The sequence below is a fragment of the Hyperolius riggenbachi genome, chromosome 7, assembly GCF_040937935.1.
Source record: "Hyperolius riggenbachi isolate aHypRig1 chromosome 7, aHypRig1.pri, whole genome shotgun sequence".
Taxonomy (NCBI): Eukaryota; Metazoa; Chordata; class Amphibia; order Anura; family Hyperoliidae; genus Hyperolius; species Hyperolius riggenbachi.
The window spans coordinates 248,737,110-248,752,237 of NC_090652.1; the positions used below are offsets into that span (position 1 = coordinate 248,737,110).

Consider the following 15,128-nt stretch of genomic DNA (forward strand, 5'->3'; position numbering starts at 1 on the left):
TCCGGACCGTTCTGCTTAGCGGAATGGATCCGGACAAAAATGCTGCAGCATCGGGGCAATGGAAAAGGGAACGTTTCTTCATACTAGTGAAGAAACGGACCGTTCCACGGGGGATGGGGAATGGGCCGGCGCGAATCTAGCGACGGGAGGGTGCAGCAGCCGGGCGGGTGGGTGAGGGAGTGTTTATACATAGCTAATCTTCCGCAGCAGCTGGCGGTAGAGGCTTCCGTCTTCTTCCGTGTCATGTGACTAATCATCTGTAGTCACAGTGGAAGAAGAGGAAGCCTCTACCGCCGGCTGCTACGGAAAATTAGGTATGTATTGCTGAGTAAAAACAGATCCGATCAATCATTGATCTGATCAGAAGGCCAACAGGACAATTACTGGTATCCAAGGGGGCAGAAATTAGAATGGAGATGGGGTGAACTCCCCCGGTACTTCTTTTGGACTCTGGTATTCTTTAAAGCTTCCTTTACACTGGGAATCGCAAAATGCTAGCAACATCACTAGCGTTTTGCAAAACGATTTTCCAGCAATTTTTAGAGACACTGAAGCGAGAATAAATGTCGCTTCAGTGCTGATATTCAGCAGGGGCATGTGTGCCCCTGCTAAAACGCCGCTATCCCGCTGCTAAACGGGGGTCCCTTACTCCCAAAATCTCCCCCTGCAAAATCTACGACCAACTTGGTCGTAGATTTTGCTACTGTTGAGGCAGGGCTAACGGCTGCAGCCCTGCCTCTCAGCGCCGTCTATCAGCGGCGCATCGCCGCCTCTCCCCCGCCCCTCTCAGCGAAGGAAGACTGAGAGGGGCGGGGGAGAGGCGGAGATACGCGCTGACAGACGCGCGTGAGGCAGGGCGGCGGCCGCCATTAGCCATGCCTCAATGTGGAAGTGATCCCCCACTGCACGGAGGGGATTTGGGAGGTAAGGGACCCCAGTTTAGCCGCGGGATAGCGGCGGTTTAGCAGGGGCACACATGCCCCTGCTGAATATAAGCACTGAAGCGAGATTTATTCTCGCTTCAGTGCGTCTCTAACTATACAGAAGAACTATTTTGGAGCGATTGCATTTTGCAATTCTATAACACTGAAACGCAATTGCTCCAAAATCGCTAAAAAATGCTCCATGCATCACTTTGTGACTTCATCAAATCCCTGGAGATTGCTTACACATTACCGTGCAGAAGCGCTTTTCAAAATGCTAGCGACTGCCAGTGATGGAAAAAGCTGCTGAAATCGCTATTAAAGAGACACTGAAGCAAAACATAAGTCACAATATAATGATTTGTATGTGTAGTACAGTTAATAAATAAAACATTCGGAGCAGAGACATAAGTCTAATATTGTTTCCAGTACAGGAAGAGTTAAGAAACTCCTGTTATCTATGCAAAGGAGCCATTGAGCTCCACACTTTCAAAGTCCCAGAGAGTTCTGTCTTCTGAAGCTTATCTCAACTGTAAGGCCACATACACACATCAGACCATAGTCTTTTGAAAATGAAAGATCACAGACCAATATTACCCCCTTCCATGTAGTATGAGAGCCATACCTACAGTCTATTCTATGGAGCTGAACTCCCCATCAGAAAAAAATCTTTGCAAGATGCTGCACACACAGATGCTGTACAGACACAAAAGATCAGTATCTGCAAAAGATCTGTTCCTGCCAAAGATCCGTTCCTGCAAATTGCATTCATAGTCTATGAGATCTGCAGATCATCATACACACCTTGTTTAACTGACATTCATCTGCAGATCAGACAATCATCTGCAGATCTGAAAATCCATCCTGGTGGATCTGATGATGAATGTCTGTTAAACAAGGTGTGTATGATGATCTGCAGATCTCATAGACTATGAATGCAATTTGCAGGAACAGATCTTTTGCAGATACTGATCTTTTGAATGTCTACAGCATCTTTGTGTGCAGCATCTTGCAAAGATTTCTGTCTGATGGGGAGTTCAGCTCCATAGAATAGACTGTGTAGGTATGGTTCTCATACTACATGGAAGGGGGTAAAATTGGTCTGTGATCTTTCATTTTCCAAAGACTATGGTCTGATGTGTGTATGAACCTTAAGTCACTATTTTATTTTTCTCTGCACAGAAGGGTTCATAGTTCACTGGTCTGCTTTGTAAAATCATTTAGAATGCTGAGTAGTATGTAAACTGCAAATATTAGAGAATGATGCAATGTTATAAAAAAAAAAAAAAACTAACTGAAAATAAAAATGAGAATATTTCCTTTGCTGGTAATGTTCTAGTAAATATATGTACTACACAACCAATTCATTATATCATAATTTTTTTCCGTTTCAGTGTCTCTTTAATACGCTCCATTGTGAATGAGGCTTTACAAAGGCCTCCTTACCTGAATCTTGGGTCTGTCATGTGGCATACTGCGATTTTCTGGGCTGTCTATAACTTGAGGTCTGTGTATGGGGTGTTACTGAGCAATATTATGGTGCCGTTTGGGGAGGAGTTTTGCTGGCAGTGTGTAGGGCTGAATCATATTCCACAAGGTGACTGCTATGGCTTCAATACACTGAATCCTGGTACACACTTTCAATGATGATTGGCCAATCACTGACCAATCAACCTCCATGTAGTAGGGTCAATAGATATTGAATACTATGAGCAGATTGAGTTAGTAAACCCTCATACTACATGGTGGAGGTAAAATCGGTCAGTGATTGGCCAATCATAATTGTGTACCAGGCTTTAGGGTGCATACACGCATCCAATTTTGATTAACCAATTGTACCACCTTCATGTAGTAGAAGGGCTTTCATACACAATCTTTTAGTAGTATTTACACTCTGTTGGCCCTTTTGCTACTTGGAAGTGGTCAAATTTGCCAAGTATTGGTCAATCAAATTGGATGTGTGTATGCACCCTTATTAGGCCTCTTTTTCACAGGCGGCTGAAGTTCTCATTTGTCGCACAGTTCAGCCTCCTGGCTGCCAGACACAAGTGCCATTTGGTTGCAATTACATTCAGCCGCATGGAAGTGTTTGTGAACACCACGTGTCACATTTGACATGCGATGTCGTTACGTGTCAGCCAAAATCCATCTCTTTTCACCACCACCATGCTTATAAGTGACTCCATGGGGGGGGGCACCTCGACATGCAGTAGGTGGCACAGAGGGGGACACTGCAGTCAAAGGGGGCACTGGTGACAGAGGTGGAACAGTGTTCCAACTTAATTAGGGATTCAGGTTAAGAATGAAGGTGTGGGTCCTAATGAGGCGGCCCATAGCTGGAAATACTTTACAATGCAGACTAGGGATAGTCAGTGAGGGGCAATAATTCCTAGTTGATGTAGGATTAATATGCAAAGTGTGAATCAATTGTAATGTATGTAGCTTGAAAATTGACCAATGCATTATTTGCATCTCTTGGACATCCCTAATGGTGACCACTATGCTCTGCTCAGTTCTGTACACTGGGTAAAGGTGCTATTTCACGTTTTTTGCCAAGCACATTCATCCTTCCTCCTGTCCAGTCACTGCGCCATGGCAATGCTCCCAGCATGCACCTGTCCTGCCAGCACATTCATCCTTCTTCCTGTCCAGTCACTGTGCCATGTCAATTCTCCCAGCATGCACCTGTCCTGCCTGCACATCCATCCTTCTTCCTGTCCAGTCACTGTGCCATGTCAATTCTCCCAGCATGCATCTGTCCTTCCAGCACATTCACCTTTTTCCTGTCCAGTCACTGTGCCATGTCAATGCTCCCAGCATGCACCTGTCCTGCCAGCACATTTATCCTTTCTGTCCAGTCACTGCGCCATATCAGTGTTCCCAGCATGCCCCTATCCTGCTAGCACATTCACCCCTTTTCCAGTCCAGTCACTGTGCCATGTCAATGCTCCCAGCATGTAACATCGATTCCAACATGCCAATGGGATATAGTGATGTTGTGTCATCTCATTACAGTGGGAAAAACCGGGAGACCCAGAGACACTGCAAGAGGGGAGACTGAATAAGTCTGGCGCACTCCGACTGTTGTTTACTCTGCAACGGAGGGATAATGGCTGGAAGAGCTTCATTCTCAAGGGGCAAATGGCTTCTTACTTCTAAGGCAAGTGACTACCTAACTGGGCTACTTGATTGTGGTATCAGGTGGGTAAGTGGATACTTTAGGCACATAGTTCCTTCATTCTGATGTCTGGGGGCACATTATTATGGTATCTGGGGAAATAAAGCTGCTTAAGGGGGTTCTGTGTGGCTTTTTAAAAACAAAACTGACACTTACCTGGGGCTTCTATCAGCCCCCTGCAGCTGTCATGTGCCCACGCTGTCATCTGTGATCCTCTGTTCCCCGCCGCCGTCACTGTTCAATTATTCGTCTAACTAGACGAATACAACTGTGGCTGCGGGGGCCATGTGTCTTAGCTCCTGCTCATGTCTCCGGGAGCTTACTGCGCAGGCGCAGTATGAGGAGACTTTGTACTGCGCCTGCACAGTAAGCTCTCTGAGATGCGAGAGGGAGCTAATACGCATGTGGCTGCGCAGGCGCAGTTGTATTCATCTAGTTAGACAAATAATTGAACAGTGACGGCGGCGGGGAACAGAGGATCGTAGAGGATGGCACGGGCACATGACAGCTGCAGGTGGCCGGTAGATGCCCCAAGTAAGTGTCAGTTTTTTACACACGCACACATCCTTTAATTGTGATATCTGGGATCTATGTCTGCCTTATTCTGTTATCCTGGGGTCTACAGCTACCTCATTCTTGTATCTGGCGGAACTTGGCTGGCGGACTGTTTCTGTGATTCCTTGATGATGTTTAATTCACTATTACTACTTGTTCAGATGTATTTGTATCTTATCATTATTAAAGAGATCCTGTACTGAAAAATTGCCCCTGGGGGAGTACTTACCTCAGGAGGGGAAAGCCTCTGGACCCTATCGCGGCTTCCCCTGTCGTCCGTTCACGGTGGTCTCTCTCTGCCCTTTGGAAGGCACCGCCGACAATTTGTTATGCTGTGCAATATGCTCGATTCTCGATTTCCCTGTTAATTTTTCTGTCATTGGTTTGGTATCTTCTGCCTTTCTGTTGTCTGCTTCTCGATTTTGCTGGCAATCTTTCTGTCAATGGTACTGGGTCTGTGGCCTTTCTGTGATCTGCTGCTCGATTTCACTAGCAATCTTATTGTCAATGGAACGGTGTCTTCTGCCTTTTTTGAACTGCGTCTTGATTTCCTTGGAAATCATTCTGTCGATGGTACGGTGTGTTCTGCCTTTCTATGATCTGCTTCCCAATTTCGCTAGCAATCTTTCCATCAATGGTACAGTGTATTCTGCCTTTCTCTGATCTGCTACTCGATTTCCTTGGAAATCATTCTGTCGATGGTATGGTATCTCCTGCCTTTCTATGATCTGCTTCTCAATTTTCCTGGCAATCTTTCTGTAAATGGTACTGTGTCTTCTGCCTTTCTGTGATCTGCTTCTCGATTTCCCTGGCAATCTTTCTGTAAATGGTGCGGTGTCTTCAGCCTTTCTGTGATCTGCTGCTCGATTTCACTAGCAATCTTATTGTCAATGGAACGGTGTCTTCTGCCTTTTTTGAATTGCTTCTCGATTTCCTTTGCAATCTTTCTGTCCATGGTACAGTCTCTTCTGCCATTTTTGAACTGCTTCTCGATTTCTTTGGAAAGCATTCTGTCGATGGTACGGTGTGTTCTGCTTTTCTGTGATCTGCTTCTTGATTCCCCTGGCAATCTTTCTGTCAATGGTACGGTGTCTTCTTCCTCTTTATGACCTGCTTCCCAATTTCCCTGCTAATCTTTCTGTCAATAGTCTTTTCTGCCTTTCTGTGGTCTGCTTCCCAATTTCTCTGGCAATCTTTCTGTCAATGGTAATCAGTGGCTGGTACTGCTGATGGCACAGTGGCAGTGCTAATCAGTGGCTGTTATTGCTGCTGGCATAGTGACAGCTGCTAATCAGGAGCTGGTATTGCTGATGGCACGGTGGCAGCTGCTAATTAGCGGCTGTTGGTGGCAGCTGCTAATCTGTGGCTGCTACTGCTACAGTGGTGGCTGATAATCTACAGGCAAGCAAAGGGGGTAGTAGAGTGGCGATGCAAGGTGCCCCTGCATGGGGCACCCCAGCTATGGCCTGTGAGCCACATGGAATTCACAACTGTTGAGAGCCCCAGGGGCCACCACAGAAGACTTGGTGGGCCGCATTTGGCCCCTGGGCCAGATTTGGGACATGCATGCCTTTTGAGGCACTTTTTGTCACTTTAGATACTCTTTGAGTTTGTTTAAAACTTTAAAGTGATATTCTACCTTTGTTGATAACCAGGCAATCTCATTAGTTCAGGTCTAGAACAAATTTGAAGAGCAAGTCATCCTGAGAAGAATAAGCTACACCACCAATAATGAGTAATCAATGTCTTTATTTAAACACTAGGTCACCAGAGCGTAAGGAGTATGGGTGGGCTGTCTGGTCACCGCCCTGGAAGCATATAGAGCTGGATAGGTGGGATGTCCAGTCACTGCCCTCGGAGCATATAAAGCTGGATAGGTGGGCTGTCCAGTCACTGCCCTCGGAACATAGAGAGCTGGATAGCTGGGATGTCCAGTCACTGCCCTCGGAACATAGAGAGTTTGATGGGTGGGCTGTCTGACCACCAATCCCAGAGCATAGAGATGTGCATGGGTGGGCTGTCCGGTCACCACCCTCAGAGCAATACAGAGCTGGATGGGTGGGCTGTCTGGTCACCGCCCTCGGAGCAATACAGAGCTGGATGGGTGGGCTGTCTGGTCACTGTCCTTGGAGCATAGAGAGATGGATTGATGGGCTGTCTGGTCACCACCCTAGGAGCATAGTGAGCTGGATGGGTGGGATGTCTGGTTACTGCCCCCGCAGGATAGATTGTTCGATGGCAATTTTGGCTATCGGGAAAAAAAGTTTTTATAATAGTTTTTTTTAGCTAAGAATCGTTTGAACAATTGGATAAATGTGATTGGAAATAACATGTAATACATTGATTTTTTTTTTTTTAATCAACTAGCCCACATCACGACTAATAAAAAAAACCAAAAAACATTTTTCCAACAAAAATGCAGTCAAACAATTTGTTTAAAGAGGAACTGTAACGTCAAAACGTCCCCTGGGGGGTACTCACCTCGGGTGGGGGAAGCCTCCGGATCCTAATGAGGCTTCCCACGCCGTCCTCCGTCCCTCAGGGGTCTCGCTGCAGCCCTCCGTGCAGCAGTGACATCAATATTTACCTTCCCGGCTCCTGCGCAGGCGCTCTGACGGCTGTCGGCTCCGAAGTAGGTGGAAATACCCGATTGCCGTTGGGTCTGCTCTACTGCGCAGGCGCAAGTTTCCGGTGCCTGCGCAGTAGAGCGGACCCGACGGAGATCGGGTATTTCCGTCTATTTCTGAGCCGAAAGCAGCCACAGCGCCCCCGCTGGAGCCAGCAAAGGTAAATATTGAATCTACAGTCGGGTCTGTCGCCGGCTGTTCGGAGGGCTGCAGCAAGACCCTCGTGGGACAGAGGACGGCGTGGAAAGCCTCATTAGGATCCGGAGGCTTCCCCCACCCGAGGTGAGTACCCCCTAGGGGAGGTTTTTGATGTTACAGAGTCTCTTTAAGTCGAATGGGAACATGAAAGGAGTTTATTGAAAAAATTGTTTGAGTGATCAGATCATTCTGATCGAAAGTGAAATATTGTAATACATCATTCACTACTACACCATCAACAAACCAATTTTTGCTTCCTATCTATTACAACCGACAAGAAAATCCACATTTTGGTTTGATGAAAATCCAATCTGACAACTGATTCTACAATCGTGATCTAATTGAACTAATATGATCAGAATTATCTGATTGTTCTAACAATTTTTTTGCTAGAAATGTGATTGTTATTGGCAGGGCTGTGGAGTTGGAGTCGGAGTCGGGGCAATTTTGGGGGCCTGGAGTTGGAGTCGGGAAAAAATGCACCGACTCCTAATGAATTTGTAACTGTAATTAAAATAGAAAATATAATAAAATGTTCTATTTCTCAGATAATAGTCATTAAAAATAATGTGTATATATACAGTATATATACAGTAATAGCTGTGCTTAGTCCACAAAAATGAAATAAACCAATCAAAATTAGTTACTTGTGCTGCTTCAATAAAGCAGTCCCCGTATTTTTAAGGTCAGATATACATATCTGATTGTGACTGTATATTTGATGTGTACACAGGAATCTCTTATATATACTAAATAACATCTATGCTGTAAGAATAAAGCCTGATGTGTAGCTGTGTCACTAATAGAGATGGTCAATGAGATGGAAATAATTCTGCATTGATGCGGATTTATGCAAATGTATGTACTCCCTTTGCTGATGAAATCAAATAATTTGATATGTTGTTAAAATTTGGTTTGGTGACTACAAATTAAAGGGTACCTGAGACGCATGAAAAGTAAAGTTTTATACATACCTGGGGCTTCCTCCAGCCCCCTTCAGGCCAATCAGTCCCTCGCTGTCCTCCACCACCTGGATCTTCTGCTATGGGTCCTGGTAATTCAGCCAGTCAGCGCAGTCCAGCCACATGCTGCTCCCACAGCCAGGAACATTCTGCACCTGCGCAATAGTGCTGCACAGGTGTAGTATGCTCCTGGCGGCGGAGTGTGTGCATCAGTGTTGCCAACTCATCCCTTTAATTACTGACACATATGAATTATACAGGTTTTGTGGCTAGGTAGATGCAGTTAAGGCAATGTGCAAATAGCCCCAGAACCTGTATAACTTAGATGTGTCAGTAATTAAAGGGATGAGTTGACAACACTGGTGTGCAAGCGCACTACGCCCGACTGGCTCAAGTACCTGGACTCCTAGCAGAAGTTTCAGGTGGTTGAGGAGGACAATGAGGGACTGATTATCCTGAAGGCAGCTGGAGGAAGCCCCAGGTATGTATAAAACTTTAATTTCATCTGTCTCAGGTTTACTTTGTTACACAGTAGTACTATACTCTACATATGCACTCCCCACAGAGCTGCAGGGAATCCACTGAGAATGTGCACATTGAACACAGAGGTGTTGTCTGTCACCCATAAACCTTGTTCAGATTGTGCATGAAGAATGTGTAATAGAGGAAGAATCTCCTCATTCCCCTGCAGAGTACCTGCACATCATTCTTACATGCACCCACACTTACATTGCCTTGGGCCTGATAGATGTTCTTTGTTCCGGTTTGTACCTTTTACAAGTACTCTTACCAAGGACTAGTTTTAGTCTAAAGGGAATAAATATAGTATTCTACATATCCTTCTCACTTCAGTTGTCTTGTAAAATTCCTAAGCGTTGGTAGTTAGAGACGAATTTCACGTTACATACTTTTAATCAACAAAATTGTAATATGCAAATTAGAGGAGTCGGAGTCGGTGGATTTTTGGACCGACTCCACAGCCCTGGTTATTGGCCACCTTTAGGGTGCATACATACATCCAATTTTGCTGTACACATGCAAAAGATCAGTTCCTGCAAAATGCATTCATAGGCCCAGTACACTCCAAAAACCTCTAGCAGATCTGCAAAACGCTAGAGGTTTTTGGAGCAGATTTCAGAGCGATTCTAGTCATGTTTGGAGATATTCTAAACATGTCTAGCGTTTTTGGGAGCATTTTTGTGTAGCAGATTTCATATACTGTTACAGTAAAGCTGTTACTGAACAGCTACTGTAACAAACGCCTGGAAAACCGTTTTGATCTAGCATTTTTCAGAGCGGTTTGAGCTTTTCCTATACTCTAGATAGAGGCAGAAACGCATCTGCAATCCACAAAAATGCTGCAGGAGCCAAGTTTGCTAAAAAACTCAAACCGCTGGTGTGCACCATCCCATTGAGATACATCAGCCAAGCGTTTTCAGATGTGGCAGCGTTTTTGAAAATGTTACCAAAACTGTGCAGTGTGCACTAGGCCATAGTCTATGATGACAATAAATCCAAAAGTGATATTGCGCTCCTTCCTTGATAAAGAGTCCAACACAGTCTCTAATACCGGTTCGCAACACCAAAGTCAAAAATTACATATACAAGGGTGTTTGCGCTCTGTATTGTAACCTGAGGGCATGTGACACAGTCCAACATTGATTCATTCCCAGCTTGTATGTCAATCTGGATGTCCACTTGTAGTAAGACAGAAATAAAATCGTAATAGTGTAGTATCCTTTTCACTGTTTGCACCTCCACTTTGGCTAAGGTAACATATATTAGCATGCGAACACCAGCTCATACAATGCAGCAACCAGATTCAAATGCTGCTCATTCACAAACAGCTTTATATCGCATAGAATACTCATAATCCACAGAGTTGTCTTCTTCCTTTTTATTGCTAGGCTTCAGTCCCTCAGAAAAACAATTAAAAATACATAGTGCAGTATCCTTCAGTATTTAACGTCCCTGCACCAGTGCCACCCTACACTCTGTAAGCAGCCTCCCCCTCAGTGTACAGCACCCTGCTAGCCAGGGCCCACTATCACCAAGTGCTCATCTGGGGGTTCACTCAAAAGCCACCAGGTGTGCGGTCCTGCAACAAGTATAAAACAATAGCGCTCACCAAACGTTGCTGTCCAATCACAAACCACTCAGTACACTTGTATATGTATAGACACAATTCCTCCAATGGTTCAGGTAATATCCCTCCTAAAAGGACTAAACAGACGCTCCCATAGAGTAATACAGTCTTTAACCACTTCAGCCTTCAGTCGTTTTCACTTTATGCATCCGAGCAGGGTGGGAGGGTGTTGGTGGTCTTTTTGCCACTAAACTTGTAATTCGGGTTTGGATATCTGGCAATTCCGCAGATATCCAGGTTGGCTGTCAAACTATCTGCAGATAGCTATCCGGATTTTTGTTTAACTATCCAGAATCCGGATCTGGCCGGATAGTGTAAAAAAGTTTGGATATCCGGGTTACCTGGATATCCAAAATCCGGATGAGCATTCCTGGTCCCGATGAGCAGAAGAGCCCGAGACTGACACGGCTGAGGCAGTTACTGGAACCGATACCAGATGAACAGCACTCGGGAGGACGGCGAGGGATGCATCGGTGCTCATGGCGTTGGAGGAAGTCCCGGGTAAGTAGAACATCTTTTAGTAAGCCCATCTCCGGTTTACTTTAAGCAGTCTTTGTACCAAGGCTGTGGTGTCCGGTACAAAAGTTTTCCGACTCCTCCGTTTATGAAACCTCCGACTCCAGGTACCCAAAATGCTTTTGACTCTGACTCCTTAGTCTAATACTTACCAGGGCTTTGGATTCTGTCTAAAAATCATCCGACTCCCGACTCCAGGTACCCCAAATTGCTATGACTCCTCAGCCCTGGTTTGTACATACAGTGTCTACAAGCAACGCTGATTTCCTCTCCTGTGGCCGTTTACTATGCTTTGTATCTGCGCTCTTAACATATGTAATACATGACAGTAGCCTTACTCTTATAAAGAAGTCAATTTGTTCTGTGAGGCTTTTTTTTTTTTTCTTGAATAGATCTTGCTCATCAGAATCACTGCAACAAACTACAGTGGGTTGCAAAAGTATTCGGCCCCCTTGAAGTTTTCCACATTTTGTCATATTACTCCCACAAACATGAATCAATTTTATTGGAATGCCACATGAAAGACCAACACAAAGTGGTGTACACATGAGAAGTGGAACGAAAATCATACAGGATTCCAAACATTTTTTACAAATAAATAACTGCAAAGTGGTGTGCATAATTATTCGGCCCCCTTTGATCTGAGTGCAGTCAGTTGCCTATAGACATTGCCTGATGAGTGCTAATGACTAAATAGAGTGCACCTGTGTGTAATCTAATGTCAGTACAAATACAGCTGCTCTGTGACTGCCTCAGAGGTTGTCTAAGAGAATATTGGGAGCAACAACACCATGAAGTCTAAAGAACACACAAGACAGGTCAGGGATCAAGTTAGTGAGAAATTTAAAGCAGGCTTAGGCTACAAAAAGATTTCCAAAGCCTTGAACATCCCACGGAGCACTGTTCAAGTGATCATTCAGAAATGGAAGGAGTATGACTCTGTACACCTACCAAGACAAGGCCATCCACCTAAACTCACAGGCCGAACAAGGAGAGCGCTAATCAGAAAAGCAGTCAAGAGGCCCATGGTGACTCTGGACGAGCTGCAGAGATCTACAGCTCAGGTGGGAGACTCTGTCCATAGGACAACTATTAGTCATGCACTGTACAAAGTTGGCCTTTATGGAAGAGTGGCAAGAAGAAAGGCATTGTCAACAGAAAGCATAAGAAGTCCCGTTTGCAGTTTGCCACAAGCCATGTGGGGGACACAGCAACCATGTGGAAGAAGGTGCTCTGGTCAGATGAGACCAAAATGGAACTTTTTGGCCAAAATGCAAAACGCTATATGTGGCAGAAAACAAACACTGCACATCACTCTGAACACACCATCCCCACTGTCAAATATGGTGGTGGCAGCATCATGCTCGGGGGGGGGGGGGGGGGGGGCATCTCTTCAGCAGGGACAGGGAAGCTGGTCAGAGTTGTTGGGAAGATGGATGGAGCCAAATACAGGGCAAACTTGGAAGAAAACCTCTTGGAGACTGCAAAAGACTTGAGACTGGGGCGGAGGTTCACCTTCCAGCAGGACAATGACCCTAAACATAAAGCCAGGGCAACAAGGGAATGGTTTAAAACAAAACATATCTGTGTTAGAATAGCCCAGTCAAAGTCCAGATCTAAATCCAATGGAGAATCTGTGGCAAGATCTGAAAATTGCTGTTCACAAACGCTGTCCATCTAATCTGACTGAGCTGGAGCTGTTTTGCAAAGAAGAATGGGCAAGGATTTCAGTCTCTAGATGTGCAAAGCTGGTAGAGACATACCCTAAAAGACTGGCAGCTGTAATTGCAGCAAAAGGTGGTTCTACAAAGTATTGACTCAGGGGGCCAAATAATTACGCACACCCCACTTTGCAGTTATTTATTTGTAAAAAAATGTTTGGAATCATGTGTGATTTTCAATCCACTTCTCACATGTACACCACTTTGTATTGGTCTTTCACGTGGAATTCCAATAAAATTGATGCATATTTGTGGCAGTAATGTGACAAAATGTGGAAAACTTCAAGGGGGTCGAATACTTTTGCAACCCACTGTAGACTCCAATGGCAGAAATAGGATTTGCTTTCAGGCCAAATATCTATCCATAGACTATAATCATTTTTATTAGAAAGTGCTCATTAGAGACTGCAGTTTTAGTTTAGAATCAGCTGTGACACATACATTTTACTGCCTGACCTGGATTCCTATATAAATACCTGAACTAGGGAGAGTCAAGACCGCCCTTCTAGCTTCACCTCTAAAGGTGGCCACTAACGGTCCAATTTCTAGCGAAAAATTGTTCGAGCGATCAGAAATTCTGATCGGAAGTGAAATATTGTAGTACATCGTTCACTACACCATCAACGAACCAATCTTTGCTTCCTATCTATCGCAACCAACAAGAAAATCCAAATTTTGGTTCGACGAAAATTCATTCGGGCGACATTTTTTTTTCACTCGTTCATAATCAATTGTGTCCACCAATGGAGATTATTTACAACCAATCCGATCAGAATTTCTGATCGCTCGAACGATTTTTCACTAGAAATTGGACCGTTCGTGGCCACCTTAAGGGTGCATACACTTGGCCAATTTTCTTTCTTCTGTGTAGTATGAGAACTTACCTACACAATTAGTTCATAGTATTCAAAATGTCCCTCATGCTACATAATAATTGTTTTAATTGGCCAATCAAAATTGTGTGTGTGTGTATCAGGCTTAAAGGGAACCTGAGGTGAGAGGGTTATGGTGTCTGCCATATTTATTTCCTTATAAACAATACCAGTTACCTGGCAGTCCTCCTGCAGCAGATCAGGTACTCTGACTGACATAGCTGACTCAAGTTTTACTGAATTAGCCATATGCTTGTTCCAGGGTTTTGTCTTAGACACTACTTATAACAGAAGATCAACAGGGCTGCCAGGCAACTGGCATTGTTTACAAGAAAATATTGCAGTCTCCATATTCCCTTCACCTCGGGTTCCCTTTAATGCTCTCACAGTGCAACCTAGTCCCTTTACCCTTACTCAAAAAAATATATGCTGTGCACACACGTTCCACTGAGTACTAAGCACAGTGAATAATACATTTAAGCACTGTCCCCCCATATGAAACTCATATATTCACATAGTCCGCTGCAAAGTAAAACCCCAGGGTACAAACAGACATCAGCCTGTCAAACAAATAAAATTGCACAGTTCCAGGTCAAAGGTTAGCAGCCTAAATGTATCACACCATCCACTGATAGAAGATCCTATTCACATCCGACAACGGCAACTGAAATACAGTTCACAGTCCTTGGAATACTGGTGGATATCCTATCATATTTCCAGAGAAAAGCCGTCACCACACCATTGTGAAATGCACTCACCAGATGTTATGCCTTGGGACAGTCACCGGGTCGTCCCTCACCACTCTGGCAAGATCCAGCAGAATTCGGACAAATCCAGTACACTTTTTTTATTCTTCCTCAGCATCAATACCTCAATAAAAAGGCTCCACATAGCGTAATACTGTCACTTTAATAAAATTGATAAAAACCAATTGCATTTAGGACACTTTCCACAACGATTGTACAGCACAGAGTTTTTGTACTGCTGCTCTCCCCCGCTAAGATTGCCGGCTGGCGTAGGTGTCCCTCTGCCTGTGGTGGACTTCCGACCGTCGTGCGCTCGGTCAGCTCCGTCCTCCTCTGGCGCCCGAGGTCCCACCGTGCCCACGTGTAATCCTGCTGTCTGTTCCATGTTCGGCCCCGCCTTACATGTTTCGTCACCAGAGGAGGACGGAGCTGACAGAGCGCGCGGCGTTCGGAAGTCCACCCCAGCCAGAGGCTTCATTTGACCTATCAGCAGGTCTTAACATCTGATGAGTGTATCTCACAATGGTGTGGTGACTGCTTTTCTCTGAATATATGATAGGATATCCACCAGTATTCCAAGGACTGTGAACTGTATTTCAGTTGCCGATATCGGATGTGAATAGGATCTTCTAGCAGTGGATGGTGTGATGCATTTAGACTGCTAACCTTTGACCTGGAACTGTG

At 44.8% G+C, this 15,128-nt stretch overlaps 1 protein-coding gene across 1 annotated transcript in view; it reads left to right on the forward strand.

Moving 5' to 3' along the window:
* LOC137525816 (intelectin-1b-like) overlaps positions 1–15,128 on the forward strand; it is a 96,514-nt gene that overhangs the window by 14,225 nt on the left and 67,161 nt on the right. The window lies entirely within an intron of this gene.